The 16222-nt window shown below is 38.7% G+C and overlaps 1 protein-coding gene across 5 annotated transcripts in view; it reads left to right on the top strand.

Moving 5' to 3' along the window:
- The window catches only part of ARK2N (arkadia (RNF111) N-terminal like PKA signaling regulator 2N), a 45109-nt gene that overhangs the window by 17016 nt on the left and 11871 nt on the right, over positions 1-16222 (top strand). The window lies entirely within an intron of this gene.

The following is a 16222-nucleotide window of genomic DNA, read 5'->3' as shown; positions in this document are numbered from 1 at the left end:
CTAGAAGTTTTTTCTTTTTGAGAAAAATAGCATCTTACATAGGGCAAGAACATTTAAAGGAAAACTGCAATATTAGGTTGCTGAACTAATGCTTTCTAGATTAATTATTTAAAATACTGCAGCAGATTTTACAAATAACTGATTTAACTGAGTTGATTATGGTGGATGATGCTGTCATCACGAAAACTGGCATTTTTCCCACACCTGCTAGGAAGCAGGTTGCACAAAGGAAATAAATGTTTATTATTAGAATGTCTGGAAAAGGCAAATATCCTCATAATTATTGTGTAGTAAACTTTTTATAGAGTTCTAAAGTTATTTTTACCGATTTAGCAGTTAGTCTTGCAGCTTTCAGAGTTTTTGCCTTTTTATTTGTAATATTTACACTTTGGGCAATTTAAGCCTAATTTAAAGCCTGTTGAAGAAGACTATTTCACTGATTTTTGGGACAGGTTCTTCCCCGCCTCTCAAAAAACCCCAAAACACACAGAATAAGTCCCTCAGGTCACATTCTTTTTTTAAGTCATAAAAGTACCTTGTGACCCAGAATGGCATCATGCGGTATTTTCAAGTTTCTGGGGGCCATTGTGGGGACCTGATGCCACTCCAGGATATTGTTTGTGTACCTGGGTTCTTCTGTATTTGCCTTTCAGTCCTGACCACGAACGAGATGCTTTTGGTGAAGGGGTCCCATCACATGAAGAGCTTGACTATTAGTGATGATTACACCAAGGCCCAGCTTTACCTGCAGTGCAAGAGTGCACAAACCATCCCGAGGGAGGGACACTAACATTTATTCTAATTTCACAGCACATGTCATCTACTCGGTGCTGAGTTCTGTTTAAGACATTAAAAGGTTTGAGCTGCCCCCTTAGTGCGATGGGGTGCGATGTGTACCTGCCACATTGCAGTTTTCCTTTAAATAGAAACGGCTTTGCTTTGTGGGAAACGCCTTCCAAGTGCGAGAGAAAAATACCCTCTGTAGAGATAAGGATGTGGTTTGTCCAAAAAACGCATCCTGTGCTGTTTGTGGGTGAAGGAGACGTTGTGGTTGTCGGAGCTGCGGTGGAGCTGCGAGTCTGGTCGGACTCCCAGCGCTCCGTCGCAGTGGTGGGTTCCCAGGCCATCTGCCATCCCTCTGCCTGGAGCTGGCAAAGGACTCAGTTCCTTTTTCTGGCTAGAAAGCCATTTTAGTGCACTTAGCAAAACACTGTGAATAGCCTCAAAACTGAGGGAGGGAATGTGTAGATGGAAAACAATACAGGGTATCAAAAAGCGTTACTGGAATTTCAGTCCGCCAGTGTTCTCTGCACACAGTGGAAAGCTGAAAGGTTTGACTTCAGTGTCAGGACATAAGCATGAAAAACTTTTGCCTTTACTTTTAAAAGAATTACCTGTACACGTTGATGATGAAGAGTTACTTACAGGCAGCATGTGCTCCCCTTAGTCTGTGTTTGGACATTCACCTGCAGTCTTGTTTACTTACTCAACATCACTTATTTTCATATAATTTTCATTTTTAGCCTTCTGTTACCTGAAAAACAGCTTTGCCAACAGAGACGCTTTAAAACTTTTAGTGACAGGTAATTTGGCCCTTATGACAAAAATTACACAGACTCTTAAGCTGTCAAGACAGGTAGTGTTACAGCAGGCAGTTTGCTTGTGTGTGGTCTGAAAAATTAAATTGCCACATTTCAGAATACAGTAATCTTTCACGCTGTGTCACTAAAACTCTTCCACTTAAATAGTGCACTAGTTTAAATAAATCTTTTTTTAAACCATCTGCATCACTGACTCTGAAATATGTTTGGCTAAATTTGTAGGGTAAAGAAAATGTTCAGTGAAATACGTGATGATGATTACACCATTAAGTTACAAACAGAGCAGTTGTTCAATAGTCAGGTCTCTCTGCTGAACTTAAAGTTTAAATTAAAATAGTGGATTAAAATAGTGCCAGAGTTGAGAAGAGTTGAGATTTTACTGGTGATACTTCAATACAAGTACTGTGAGCTGCACAGGAACTCAGCACAGTGTAAATTACAGAATTCTGCATGCATCCTGTGGTGTTAATTTACACCTGAAAATACAGGTTCAGTCTAAACTTCAGGGGCTCCTGAGAACGTTTTCACTGGTGCGAGCAGTCATAATCTTTGGCTCTTTATTTCAGGGAATGCCGTGATTTTTGGATTATTACAGATGAGGAACAATTTTTTACCTTTTAATGACTGAGCCTCTCTGTTGGCATCTAAAATTTTGCCATTCTTCAGCACCACATAAACATGGCATAGGAGTCCTGAAATAGATTCTGCTAGGCTTCCTGCTGTGGTAGGAAGTTTTTCCTTTAAACAGTTTCACATGTGATGCTGCAAGTTAACTCTGAATGAAATTGGCATAAGAACAAGTCTGGGAATCAATATTTATTGTTATGTAAACACTTCTGGAAAAAGCAAGGGATTTAAACAAATTCAAATAACATACAAAAATATTTTGCATTTTACCACCATTGTGGTTTCTACAACTCAGAAAAATCTGAATTGAAATGGGGATTGTTTGTTTTAGGCTATCACAAAAACCTGTCAAAAAGTTTAAGTGTTAATGTTGAAATAGCTGCATCTCACTTTGTTAATAACAAGGCTTTTAAAATATGCCGTAAACCCAAAGAGATGGACACAGGTTCCTTCCTCCTAAGAACTGTGCATAGATCTTGGATAAAGCATCTGCAAGGGCTGAATTCAGAATGACAATTATAGTTAATAGATAGGAAAAAGTATTAGGCTGTTAAGAATGATTTGCTGTAAAATACTAATTTGGCAGTGTCTGCAGCAGAATAACACAGAGGAACCAACCATTGCTAGTTAGAATGAAGATGAAGCATATCTTACATTGTTATGTTGCCAGACTTACTAAATTAAATTACTTCGGATTTGGTTATTACTTAGATTATACTTAAGAGATCCCATAAAAAGACAGCATTGGGGCATTTCTTGGGTGCTGTTTTGAAGGAGGTGTTATCTTAAAAATGAGAGAGGAATCTTTAATTCTGACCCCTTCATGACCTCAAATTTCTTGTCCTTTAAATTTGGCATCATTTAAAAATTATTGTTTAAAGTTATAGACAAAAGAGGGACCAATTAAATTAATGCTAGCATTTTTAATACGTAAGGATGCATTTTTAGGCTTGGGGATTTTTTTGAACCCTAAAATAAAGAAAATATTGAATACACCTTGTTGTAGTAACTGCACAGAAGCATTTAAAGCATTGTTTTGCTGCTGCTGTAAATTTGAGATACTCTGTTAATGATGCTTCTTAAAATTTGTATTGCACGGCTATATATATTTCAATACATACTTTATTCAGTTTACAAAACAATTTTGTCAACTTTGACATTCTAGTTCATTCTTAACTTCAAATACCTGAAAAGATTGTCTCACTTATCAACATCAATAGTTAAATTGCAATTAAAAATTAACATTACTTATCTATATGTCTGTGGAAATCAAAAAGATTCTAAGTTAGTTCCTTGAGTTTAAGGTAAGATCCAGGCTAAAGACAAATAAACAGAAGCATATTGGATGTTCAGTTCTAGAAGTAAATGAACAGAAGAAATACTTCTTTTAGGGAAGAAAAAAGTATTGAATATACAAAAGGAGCCATGTTTTAGAAAAAAAGGCACCATGTTTCTTAATTCATTTTGGTTAAAATGCAGTTGGAGGCATGTAAATTAGTATAAAGTAAATATTTTTAGCAGAGGACCTGAATGCTGAATTTCCAGCATGTCTGATAGGTAAACAGATGGGCAAGAAAGCCTTAAAAACTACTCTTCAGAAGTAAGAGAATAACCCAGGGCTTTGCTTAGCTGTTCCTGAAGGATCTGTGTATACCTCATTTAAACAGTTCCTAAAAAGAATGTAGTGTTTAAATGATACTGTAATTTTGTGTACTCAGTGAAATCCCAATAAAGATTTAGTGCCTTGGGTTTTTATTAGTAAATATTTACTTTGGCTGTGCAATGATTTCTCTCATTCTTAGAGTGTTTTCTATTGTTCTTAAGCTAGAGGGTGCCACAAGTTTCACATTTAGATATTAAACTATCATCTTCTGTACCTTTGTGTAGTTTAATGTGATGCTTGTCTTGTTTTGGTATTACTTTAGGTGACATTTGTGTGTTTGGATGGCGTGCACATACTGTTTACTGTTCCTCAAACGGGTACAGAGCCTCATTTTCTTTGGGGTTTATTGCTTCCTAGATGATTCCTGAGTGAAGTCTAGACTTTAAAATATAGTTTCCACTGCCTTTTGTTATTGATTATAGAGTAAGGCCATGAGGACTGGCCTTCTCTTCTGGCTGCTGCAGTTCTTCCTGATAACCCAAAGCCAGTCACTTCCACTGTCCTTTTGATGGACAGCTGGAAGCAGAACAGTTTCCTTCCAACCATTCCCTGTTTTCTGCTTTGCCTGGGACTGGCTGTAGGAACAGTGTCTCAGGGCAGGATCCTGGCTGGTGTGAGGCTGGTCAGGGCTCCGTGGCATGCAGGTTGTCCCTGTGATGGAGCTGTGGATGCTCTTCCCTCCTGTGTCAGCATAGCACTCACACAACCCCGCTGTGTTTTTGTGTTTTGTATCATGTCCTCTCATTCTTTGTGCTTCCCAAAATCAGGCCAAGAGCTTTGGGCCAATTCTACCTGTGTTTAACGGCCCGTTTATAAAAGGGCCCAAGTGTGTAAGCAAAATGCACATAATTATTCAGGTTTGTCAGTTAAAAAATAGCATTTTGGATTGCAGCTTAAGAGAACTAAACATGTTATTGTATAATTGTTTTTGACACGTTCAGTTGAATTCAAAGCAAATTGCAAGGGAACTGGAGTAATTTGGTAAAAAAAGAGACCATTGTGACAGAATTGTCTGAGACTTTGAGAATAAAATAATTTTGATGCCAAAATTTCTATTATAACCTCAGTGGATGTAAAATTTTATTATAAGAGTAATACTGTTGGTTAATATATGCTAATTCCTCTCCTGTTGTTGTATCCAAGGGGCAGAATTAGAAAAGTTGTTTTCCTCAGTTAACATGCCTTAATAAACAATATTATGTTCTTACTTAATGATGTCTTATCAAATGGCCTCAATGTCTTTAAAGCTGGCTTCAGTCGTGCTGGGGGATCTGGAGGAGCGACCAGGGAAATTCCAGGATTGCTTGACAGGGGCACCGTGTGGGATAGGAACTGCATAGGCAATGTCCTGGAAGAGGCCATGAACTGCTTTGCCGAGATGCAGAGGCAGACAGAGGAGAAATTCCGCATGTGGATAGAAAAGCTAACCCATCTTGACACGGACGAAGAAAGCAAGCAACAACTGGAGCCCAGGGAACCTAAAATCCAACTAGTTGGCCAAAGAATCCCCCCTACCACACAGTCAGGGGCTTTCGTGCAGATGCCTGATAGCCAAGTGCTTCCTCAGCAGCCGTTTAATTCGTACGTGGGCTATCAAAATGCCGATGCCGCGCTAGAGTTCCCAGTGACTTTTAACAACAATTTTCCACCTGTCTTTCCAGAGAATGGGAATATGGCAGAGTCTGATTTGAATCAATCATAAACTTTAAAAAAAAAAAAAAAAAAAAAAAATTCAGATCTTTGCAATCTTGATGTTATTTTGGATTCTGCTAAAAACGAGGTTTGCTTTTCGCTTTGTATGTGTTCGTTTTGTTTTCTCTTTTGGGTTTTATTACCATGATATTTTTTGGTTTTATTAATTTATAGTGAATATATGTAGTTAAAAAAAAAAATCACAGTATACCCACCTGCATGTGCCAGTACACACATATAAACCAACACCTTTAAAGTTCTATGGGGGGAGCCACCCTAAGCTTTCATCACCAAACTTGAGAAACTATAACTTAGAATCCTTGTCTAGATACCCCAAAAGCAGTAGGGCTGTGTTTGCTACAAGAGGAGAATTCAGGGTACTCATCCAGATGCCCTTTTTGCATGTTAAAACATTTATATAAGGAAATAAGTTTTATATTTAAAGAGATAACGCACCCTAGAGATCCAGACTAGATACAGACCTGTGACATTTCCTTAACTCTGTTTGCTCTCAAGTTTTGCAGCTTGACCATGCCTCCTCACATTAGCTTCTTCATTTTTAGGCAGAACTAATAAATAAGCTTACCCTAAAAATGTAGCTGTCTATAACAAGCGTGCACAGCAGATTTAATTCGTTTTTTGTCTCCCATTCAGCAGTTCATTCCCTGTCCAGGGTTTTTATCAGTGTCACTGCTGTGTTGCTCATGGTGTATTTATGGAGGCAGCTGCCTTACCCTGTGTGCACACGCAGGCACACTCACACACATCTCTGTGTGCTCAGTTTGGGTGCAGGTCATCTCCACCAATTCCAGGTGCCTGCTCTGCTCTTCCCTGGGTCTCAGTGGGAAGAGATAAGCCTCACCGAGGATGCCTCCAGGCAGTGTCTTTCCCTCCCATGAGTTGTCCCTAACCTGGCTTATCAGTGGTCCCTAAGAGATAACTTCAGGGTGAGATGAGTCACCCCAACATGTGCACACAGAGCAGCTGCTTCCTCCTGTAAATGCAGCCCAGCCACATCCTTCACACTGGAATAAAAACAATCCTGTCTGTCCCCAGATAAGCAGCCATCAGGGGATGGGTTGAGCCTTGGCACAGGAATTTAAAAGAAGGCTTGATAAGTGAACACCTTGGTGGTCTGATAGCTGCTGGCCTGGGTCAGGCCGGACCACGCGTGAACTGAAATAATTCTTTACTTGTGATGGGGAATGCCACAGCATCAGGTTCATTTAAGTGAGGCAAGAATTTGCTGTTTTGTGGGTTCTTTTTTTGTACTAATAGTTATCCTGAATAGGCAGGCTTGAAACTGTGATGTTTAAAGTAGGAGTAATTTAAATTATATATTAGAAATATTTAATTCTTACTATTATTGCTACACACGGGGATTTTTTGGTCACATCTCCAATAAAGCCTTCCTTAATGTGAAGTAACTTCTCTGTAGCTACCAAAAAAATGTATATTTTTAAGCAGGTAGAACTTGATAGAAGTTTCTAATGAAAATGAAATCAAAATTTTTACAATGGAAAATGAAAGCATGCAGTTTAAGTAAAGAGAACACTTAGGTCTCCTTTAGCTCAGTTACTCTGCTTTTTCAACCACAGTCATTTTTTCCCTAATTATGTTAGTTTACTTTCTTTTCCTCCTGTTGGGAGTAACCACAGTATCTTCTGTAGGTCAGGCTTTTTTTACCCTCCCTGAAGTCAATGGGAGTTTTTCCATCAATTTATGTGACAGTTTGGATCAAACCTGTAACAGGAACTCAAGAAATACTTTTTGTTATCAGTATAATATCAGCATTTGTGTTTTAACATTATTCTTGTCCAAGACTTGACTTTTTTTTTAAGTATATGATGCCTTCACTAAAAAAAAATAGGTTAGAGACCTGTGTTATTTTCAGAGTAGCTCTTTGAAAGACTATGCAGGAGATAATTTTTAAGTACTGGGATATAGTCTTTTCAGATCGCCTTCATGCATGATTTTGATACAAAGATTTTGATACGAACTTGTTAGAAAACTCCCTTGTCTGAAATTGTGTGCATTTCAGGTAAAAGTTAAACACGTTGTTCTATGTTTGATTGCAATTTAAAAACTTATCCTCATCTGTTTAAAAAGATCTTTCAGGGAAGAGTATTTGCTGATAAAACAACCCCCACCAAAATGGATCCTTCTGGTGTTCATAGATTTTATATATATGAACATATATATATATATATGTTCATATATATATATATGAATATATATATATATATATATATATATATAAAAATCTCTTTATGATGATAATAAGAGCAGAATATTCTAAAGCATGACAACTTTATAAATCTTCCCATGCATGCAGAAGCAGCTTTTTGCAGTGACTGGTTTATTTTAATGTGTATGTCTGTAAGCATGCCCATAGTCTTTTTTGTAAAATAGTATGAATGGAACAATTAATATTTCAGAACAAATTGTGTAAGGAGTTCAGTTGAACTTATTTATGTCTCAGACTGAAGCATCTTTACATATGTATCTCATAAATGGGTAATAACTTAATTACATATGTAGCCAGTGAAATTTCTGCAAATTTTCAATGTATTGTTCAGGTAGTCCTTAAAAAAGAAAAAAAAAAAGAAAAATATTGAAATAATTCAGAGTGTGAATAGATAAAGGTTTGTGTTTGGTTACTGAAGGCAAAAATTAAAACATTTTATTTTTCCCATCACTGCTAACTGTTATTTTCAATGCAAACAGCTGTGAACATAAAAGAACAAGCAGAGGATGACAAAAATTGATCATACGGACTTTAAAGCTGTACTCTTTCTAGGATAAAATTATCTCAAGGCTTCCAGAAGACTGAGGGAATAGTTCCTATTAGATATCATTTTAACTTAATTTCCCTGCAAAAGCTCCCTAGTTGAAGGCTAAAAACACTTGTGCAAGATCAGTGGCTGTAAATTGCTTTCTAAATGGCAAATAATGTTTCCTTTCCTCACTCTTTCCACGTGGGTCAAAACCAGAGCCAAATCTTCAGCTTTGTCACAAACCTCTCCTTTGAAAAGTGTGCGCTGATGTGCGCAGCTGGGTACTGCTCCACTAGCTGGTTTTCCACTGCTCCGTGAGCTGGTTTTCCATGTGGGGAAGTGTGTTTGCCCTGAAACCAAGAGGGGAGCCTCACCTTTCTGTTGTTCAGGTGTAGGATAGCCTGCCTGATGAAGGATTTGCCCGTAAACAGGAGAATTTCTCTTCTTGCTCTGTGGTCTGAATCTGGGAGGTGCAGAGCCCTGGAGGAACCAACCTCCAGATACCAATATTAGTGATGAGTCTGTGTTTTAACTGTGTGTAACAGTCTTTGGCATCTTTGAGAAAACGGGTTGCCAGCACATCGTTTCAGATTCTATTTTTTTTGCCTCCTGGGAATACTTTCACTATATTTTTATGGCATGGCTGCAGTTGAGTTTGTCATGATTTCCATTATAAGCTCTTATTTTCAAAGGGCTTCAACTAGAAACCCTCAGGGAGTTAAAATTTCTTCAGATGAAATTTTAACATAAATTTTTATCTTACCAGTTCTGTGTCTCATGGAAACAGCCTGACTTATCTAAGACTACTTTAGGACTATTGGAAGAAAGCTCATCTACTTTTCAACCCTGAGTTACATTTTGAATGTATATTTATGCTCACATCTCATCAAAGTACTTCAAAACCACCACATTTAATAAGTAGGGGAGAAATCATTAGGAGTTTTGCACAGGCATGGAGAACCACAGATAATTTAAAGCTTCCCTAATTGCCCCAGGATTTATACTTCAGAATGGTGTAAAGAAACATTTTAGTTCCTTTAAGGAATTTTACTTGTGGTTTGAAAAGGTCAGATGCAGCAAGTCAGGTGAGCTGGTGTAGACTGTTGTAATTGCAGGGATGGTGGTGCCAGTTTAAACCTAACTGGCCTGTTCACAGAATCATGGAATGGTTTGGGTTGAAAGGGACCTTAAAGATCATCCGGTCCCACCCTCCTGCCATGGGCAGGGACACCTCCCACTATCCCAGGTTGCTCCAAGCCGCACCCAACCTGGCTTTGGACACTGCCAGGGATGAGGCAGCCACAGCTGCTCTGGTTCAGGCTCCTATATTATCACTTTAAATATTGAATTATGTGTTTTTAATATGGCAGCTGTTCCAGCCTGGGAGCAGTGGAGCAGCTGTACAACCCCGGAGTTGGAATTTAGCAGCAGGTGAAACACAGTCGTTTGGTTTAATGTTTTTTGTGCAAGTGCAAAAGTAAGCCTTTGTATAAAGGCTCAGTTTAAATTTCACTAAATGTCAAAGAGACATTGCAGTAAAAAGATTTCCTTCTAGGATCAGTCCCTTTTTAGGAGTTCCTGGAAGTCCAGGGGCTTCAGTGTGCAGTGTTTTTGCAGGCTTGCCTGCAGGTTCTTCCCAAGGCATTCAATCTCCTTTCAGTGGGGTTTGGTAAGAAGGTCTTTAGGAATAAATATATGAATGGTCAGGTGTTATTTAGGGAAAAAAAAAAATATCATACAACATAAACTCAAGGCAATGAAACTTTTTTCAGATTTTTCTATTGCAAAAATAACAGTGCAGGGAAAAATAGTCAAAATGTAAAACTTTCGGTGTCATTTTTAACAGTACTAGGACAAAATAATTCAGGCAGAAATACACATCTATTTTTTTAAGATCAGTGTCTTTGAGTGTTTGTGCAGGATTGTTGGGTTAGTTTATCTCAGCTGCTAGGGTAAAGACTGAAAAACCAATCTAAGCTTCAATGAAACGGGATTATATTTGGCAGTAATGTTACAAATTAGAACATATTTATTATCACTGTTTTCTCTTTTAATGTATTTTGTCTCTTTCTGTATCCACATACTGTATGTGGATAAATTTATAAATAACATTTCAAGGGCATTAAAAATTAAGCTTTAGCCCCATCAATAGTAGCAGAAACTTTCTACTGGTTTTAATGGGGCTGGCCTTTAATCTCATTAAAAATTGAACTTACTCTGCAGTTTTTTTGTCCAGAGAATCCTCCAGCTGACCTTGAGGGGAGCCTTTGCCTGATGGGGGTGTGTAATTCAGGCCAGTTGAGTAAATGTTTTAAAAATAATGGGGGTCTGCACTGTGACCACTGCAGTTACAGGTGTTAGAACAAATGCACTGTGTGATTTGTACTGTAGAAGCCAAAATAATTAGGCTGATTGATAAAGATGGACAGTACCTTGCAAAAAAATGAAGCCAGAAGTTGGTATTTGTCACAAATTTCATTAGTCTCTTGGTGTTAGGTCAGCAAAATGAAGGCACATGGAAAAATAGGCTTATTAAGATAGCAGGGATTTCAAGTGCAGAGCGATGGAGCAGGGGATTAGTCTGGACCATCAGAGGCTGTATCAGTCCTTCATGGAAAGGTACAGCTTGTGCTGGGGAAAATGTGCTACATTCTGCAGGGGTGCATGTTATCTGCCTTTTCCTAATGGAAGTTCTGTGGAACACAGGGAATTATTTACCTTTTTTTAACTACCATGTCTATGTAAGGATGTGACAGTTTCCAAAACCCTCCTGAGACACTTCTCCGAGTAAAACTGGGGAAGAGATCTGGTTGATACACCTGCTGCCATAATTACTGCATTGTTAGGCAGCATCACAGAAAATAGCCCCTGTAACGAGATACAAGGTGAATTCCACTTCCCAGCATTCTCAATCCGTAGCCATATTCCATGTGCCTTTGCTTAACGCACAATGAAAAATGCTTTGTTACCGTCATTCACAATTTGCTAAATTAAATCAAGATATTTTCCATCTAGTCATCAAAAAGCCTGGAAGTATGAATGTTGTTCAGCAAGACTTGAATTTTTGGGATTTCTTTTCTTGTGATATATTAAAAAGTATCCAGTCTGAGAACAGATAATAATTTTATCATGTTGTTTTAATTTAATTTTATTCTTATGGTTAAAAGAAACACCAAACAGAAAAGCTTTACTATGCGAAACAAAGGAAAATGTCAGGAAAGTGGATTCACTGATAAAGTTCACTTTATGATTTTAGAGAGAATGTTGTTACACTGCTATTGTTTTTTATTGTATTTACAATGTATTATTTGCTTAACCCTGTAAATTCTGAAATGTAACTGCTGTAGCCTGGAATAAATAAATAAATCTAAATAGCAATGAGGTGTTTTATGTTACTAAGCAACACAAAAAAGCACAAGTATCCAGCCCTCACTCCCCTTTGAGAATTGTTTGAGGGTTCAGGTAGTTTGTGCCATTTGAGCTGCACATACTTTTGGAATGGCAGGTCTGGGTCATGTTTTAATTAATACCAGGTTTCTATTGCTTATCTGAAACAAAAAGGCTGTCACTTCATCCTGTAGTTTTGTGTATCAGTACATTATTTCGATTGTGGTCATCTGACCTTAAAATTTATATGGGTAATAAAGTTCATTTTATGTTTTGTGTAATCTGGAAGCAAATGGGACTTATCTCTTAAATTTAAGCATCTAGTGTAAATGAGGGCGTTCTTAAGTCTTCCATTATTTTAAAACCTCTCAGTATTCTTATTTGTTCTGTAGAAATAAATTCAGTTAGAGTAGTGAGGCTGAGGCCATCCGTGCCCACATTCACAGCCCAGAGGTGGAGGTGAGGCTGGCAGAGGCTGTCTCCCAGCGCTCTGTGTGTAGCACTCGCACCTTTCCCAAAAGCATTCCTTAGCACTGCTTCTAAACTCCTCAAACATTCAGCAGTTAAAAATAGCCCAGTAATTGGAGGGGAATGTTGTTTTCAGCCAGGCTGAGCTCCTCTGCTCCTTAGCCTTGAGCAAGCTGCAGGCTGCTGCCTGCCTCAGTTTCCCTCGTGGACAAAGGAGGTTAATAACCACCTCGGAGCTCTCCAGGATACACAAATGGGCAGCTTTTTGTAGGAACAAAGTGCTGTAATTATTGCTGCTTTTATTACTGTACTGGTCTGTGTGTCTTAAAACTCAGGGTGGTATTCACACTTAAATATGGCTCTGTGTCTATTCTTTGCAGAGACAATGATGGCTCCAGAGGGCAGCTCTGGACTACTGAAGTGAGGCTTTTAATTTTGAATTTATTTTGATCGGGATAGTCCTCTGGAGATTTCAGTCTTTTTTCCTCTACTTATAGAGGAAACGTAGCAAATTTTAAATCCCATCCCTGAGGCTGGAATTCATCTTGTGAAGGTTGAGCGCTGTAAAAGTGAGGTGCCTGGGCTAAGGTGGTGCCTAAGCTTTTTCTGTTTGCTGGGGAAGGAGGGGAGATGGTGTTCTTGATGATCCAAGCTGCAATTTCCAGGCTGAGCTTAAATGACTCTGAATGGTTTAGGTTGAAAGAGACCTTAAGGCTCATCTCATTCCATCCCCTGCCATGGGCAGGGACAACTTCCACCAGCCCAGGGTGCTCCAAGCCCCATCCAACCTGGCCTTGGACACTTCCAGGGACCCAGGGGCAGCCACAGCTGCTCTGGGCACCCTGTGCCGGGGCCTGCCCACCCTCCCAGCCAGCAATTCCCAGTTCCCAATATCCCACCTGTCCCTGCCCTCTGGCAGTGGAAGCCATTGCCTGTGTGCTGTCCCTGCATGCCTTGTCCCCAGTCCCTGTGCAGCTCTCCTGGAGCCCCTTGAGGCCCTGGCAGGGGCTCTGAGCTCTCCCTGGAGTCCAAACACCCACAGCTCTCAGCCTGTCTCCACAAACTTCAAGGACTTAATTCCCCACTCAGGTTCTGCCAGCTAATATCTTGTGTTTCCTTTGCAATGATAAACAGCCTGTGCAGTGCAAAGGGACAGTGCTTCTTATGGAATGGCTGAAATTTTACGGTTCAGTTCCCCTTTTTGCTTGTGCTGCCATTATAATGAAGTAAGGGATAATAGGAGTGTGCATCTTACAGCATGGGTTAGACTGCTGAGTGTTGAGATGCCGCTCTAAGAAAAGTAAGGGAGCAGGTAGCAGATGAGAAGTGATTTAATTTTCTGTGTTGCAAGTTTAAAATGAGAATTGGTATGTGTAGACGTGGACTTTTGTGCATGTGACTTCTGATTCAGTTGTTCGGAGTGGAATTAGTTGTGATGAGCTGTGTAAATTAAGGGAGAGTTGGACACTTAGAAATGCTGTCCCCGTGATGACCTCTGCCTCTGAATTCTTTGGGGAAGAGGAAAAGAAAGCAGGCTTTCCCTCCCCCCTTATAGCATTAAATGTCAACAGCTGTATTTTGCTGCTGGTACTTATTAACTTTTTGAGCCTTGCCTTTTTCAAGCATTTATTGCTTTAGAAATGAATTAATGCTTGTCACCAGGGAAATGTACTTCTTCCAGCTACCTTGGGTTCTCAAAAGATGTAATTTTTCTAAAGTAGTTTAAATTACTGACCAGGGAATCTCCTGACTGTTCTACATTAAGTCTTGGTTCTGGCATGGTTTGTCTTGATGTCTGTTTTTTAATCTTTTGAAATCCAGTTAGGGTCAGTAATTATGTGTAGTGTCTCTATTATAAAGAAAAGATGAAGAATTACACCTATGGTTGTAGTTAATCCTTTTTACCTTTTCAACCTGAAAGCATTTTTTCACTTTATTTCCCAGCTGAAGCGAATTGTCCTTATTTCTTGGTACCATACATTCATTTTGCATCACATCACTGGATGATCATGTACTTGGCTAGGGAAGTATTATTTATTTCCAAATTTAACCAATCCTGTCCCTTCCATGCAGCACTGAAAAGGAAACAGCTTTTGGGAACAGAGGATTTTAATAAAATTTTTTTAATATGCCTTCACTGCAACTTCCATCTAGTTGTTGTTGCCTGCAACTTCTTCATTGTTTGGTTTTGTGTGGTTTTTGTTGACTTTTTTTTTTTAACACACGTGAGTGTTTATGCTTACTTATTTTTTTGTAAATATTGGGAATCTGAGGGTTTGTTGCAGTTTGGTGGCCATTATCTTGGCTTTGTCAGTCACTGGTGATAGGTGTGGATAAACCTGGTGTTGGGGGCCTTTCCAAATTTCCAGATCTGATCCTGAAAGGCAAGGCTGAGAAATGCAAAAATAGATCTCTGCTGTGATTGCTTTGTAAATAGGCAGCTTGTTTGGGGTTCTTTTTTCCAGATTGTTAAATTGGTGGCTATTACCCTGACAAATACAATTACACTGTGTAAATTATATTGAAAATATTTTTGTCTGTTTGATGTATACTGAATTTAAGCTAAGTTATAAGGTGTGCTCTTTGGAAGTGTGGAAGATACAAGAGTGGAGCTACAGATAACAAGTTTATGCTTGTATTTCCTACTGATGAAGACTTTCACACAAGTTATTTCTATGGGTAGGTGATGAGAATATCACTCTGCATGTATATACATTTATTATACATTTTTGCATGATTATACATGTAGGAGTGGTACAATTTTGACTTGAGACTATTGGTGCCTTTTGTCCAAATACAACTTTATTGTCGTGTAGACACGTCTATTTAAAAATCAAATTTTGCTTCTGCTTTTGGAGGTCTGAGTCAGAAGCGAGAGAAACAAAGGCCTGAAAGAACAGTCCCAAGCTCCTGAAATCTTAGATAACCTGTTGAAAAAATGGTCAAATAGTCAATATTGTACTTGACCCTCGTATCTTCTGCACTCGACTGTTTATTTTTATAGCTCACATTATATATGTTCACGCTGAACCCTGATGATAAGACTGAAAGAAAACATGCTTCCCATGATTCAGTCCAGCCCTAACTTCTGCATGTAATTTAATCATCAGCTGTCACAAATAATTAACTGAACACCAGCCAGCTTAATTCCGAACTCGGTATTCCATTATTTTGTAATTGCCTTTTAAAAAGACAAAGATTGCCTTCCAGTTAATTATCAGGAATTCTGTTCCAGTCATAATCATCAGCGTTTCATGTTGCGAACAGTTTGGTCTTTAATACGTTGGCATTTAACTACTCATTTATTTTTGTTGGGTCTGTTTTAAGTTTGTAATGTAACATTGTTTCATGGAATTGTTGTTTTGGAGGCAGGTCTGAGCCGAAATATTTTGCGAATTTCTTCATTCCTTGTTGCAAAACTGATCTTTAGTACGACTTAAGCAAAATGTCACTCTCTGATGAACTGTGTTGCTAATCACAAAGTAGGGATTTCTGAAAATAGTCAGTTGAATTTTATTTCAGGCACCAAGTTACTAAAAAACACCCCCTCCAAAAAAAACCCTAAAATCCGCTCTAAAAACCTCAGAAGAACAGCTTTTCAGAGAAGTAAATTTGAAACTTCTAGTTCATCATGTTCTTTCTGCCTTCAACAACCACTCAAAACTCTGAAAACAGTTTTTCCTAAAGCTTTTCATTTTATTCTTTATCACTTTAAAATATTTCATTAGTCATTTTGTAACTCTGAAAGTCCTGTCTTCCTGAGCACATTCTTAGTTTATGATTATTTTATATTATCCCATACAAGTTGTACCCTCTATGTATCACACCCATAACAAAAGGTCCTGCAGATGCTCAGCTGCAGAACTCCAAGAACCTCCTTGGAGTTAAAGAATTGCAAAGATGCTGAGCTTTGGCCCAGCCTGTGTTTGTGTCTCATGCTCATTTGTGTGGGTGAAGCCTTGGTCCAAAGAAAGTTTTGATCCTCTCATTTGGGGAGGGGGAGCTCC

This window comes from Vidua chalybeata, chromosome Z (genome assembly GCF_026979565.1).
Source record: "Vidua chalybeata isolate OUT-0048 chromosome Z, bVidCha1 merged haplotype, whole genome shotgun sequence".
Lineage (NCBI taxonomy): Eukaryota > Metazoa > Chordata > Aves > Passeriformes > Viduidae > Vidua > Vidua chalybeata.
This window is presented reverse-complemented; position numbering and strand designations above follow the sequence as displayed.